Below are 1,477 nucleotides of genomic sequence, written 5' to 3' on the forward strand. Positions count from 1 at the left end.
GCCCGGCGGCAAACGAGAGCGGCACTCCGGAACAAAAGCCCGTTTTGCTCAAGCCGTAGTCGAGCGCGGAAGGCGAGGCGGCGCGCCCCGGGGTTAGTGTAGCAAACGCTCCGGTTTGTGCTTGGCAGAAGCACCGAGTCCGGCCCTGAAAGTCTCGGGAGAAAGGGGCCTGGAGGCAGCTAGTGCCTGTGTTAGGGGCGTTTTCTTCTTCTGCACGATGGGAAAGGCTGCTGGGATGCAGGGGATGCGGTCAGAGGGGCGTGTGAAGTGACAGAACCGCTAGATACGGGCGGCCTTTCTACCAGCCGCAGGGGGTTCACCCCCGGCAAGCACTGAGCTGTGTAGCTTTCCTGTATAAAGGGATTTAGAAAAAGAAATACCATTCAGAGCTTTTATTAATACGTTTGCTGATCACCTAAACACTAGTGGACCAGGATCTTGTTCCTTAACGGTGGCAACAGGACAAAAGAGAAGAAGCCCTCTCTACTTCCTTTCACCCAGTATCTCAAGAGCTACTCAGCCCCCAAGGTGCGGAGGCCGCATGTTCAAACTCCTGTGCCGAGGATCCGGGAGCAGGGCCCCCGGGGTTGGAAGGTGAGGATCTCAGTCCTTCCTGTTGCAGCAGCGCTTGGACCGGCACCTCCGTACAGCATTTGTAGATCCAAACAGAATGACCGGCTACAGCTCGGTGGTTGGGGTTCGCCACCTCTCGCCACTCATCTCCACTGCCAGCCGGTGACAGGGCAGCAGCGAAGCCGCCAAAGTCCTGCCGATTTCCAGCTGCTCCTGCCGGCAGCAGATTTCATGTTGGAAACCATCGGTTGGTGCTTCCTAAAAATGAAATATGACAGGACTTTAGTTCCAAGGAAGTTTTGGAGTTTGGGCTTTTTCTCCTAATTTGGGATGAAAAGTTTCCAGAGCTCAAAAATTAGCTTGGAATAGAAATACGGTTTTGCTAGCTTGCTGAAAGAAGAGCAGCTTGCAACGGGATATACTAGATGGGAAAGACTGTGGGACGATTCACAGGGAGGAGCGAATGATCAGTCTAATCTCCTGCGTAACACTGGTCACAGTGACCCCCCAAATCTCCTTTCCCAAGCCCTCCACTCCTGTAATTTCCATATAATTGGGAAGCTGAAATGCTCTTTACTTTCTTTTATCCTGTTGCCAAAATTATATTTTCATGAAGCAATAGCACCACCAAGTGATCTTTTTGTACAAATAACTTGTCATGTTTCACACATATGAGTTAAGTGAGAGGCAATTTAAGCCAAGTATCTTATTGAAAAGGCCCAGACAGTGTTCATTCGGAAGTGACATTATCTGACTTGGAAATGCGTGAATTAGAAAAACACCAATTTTGATATCTGCTATATGCATTTAGTACCTGTTCTGTCAGCGTGCAGCAGTTGCCAGCCCTAAGCCATCAGCATTTACGCTCTGACGTACTTCAATAGCATGCACATCCTCACTTGCA

The sequence above is a fragment of the Crocodylus porosus genome, unplaced genomic scaffold (assembly GCF_001723895.1).
Source record: "Crocodylus porosus isolate Cpor-Errol unplaced genomic scaffold, CroPor_comp1, whole genome shotgun sequence".
NCBI classification, from domain to species: domain Eukaryota; kingdom Metazoa; phylum Chordata; order Crocodylia; family Crocodylidae; genus Crocodylus; species Crocodylus porosus.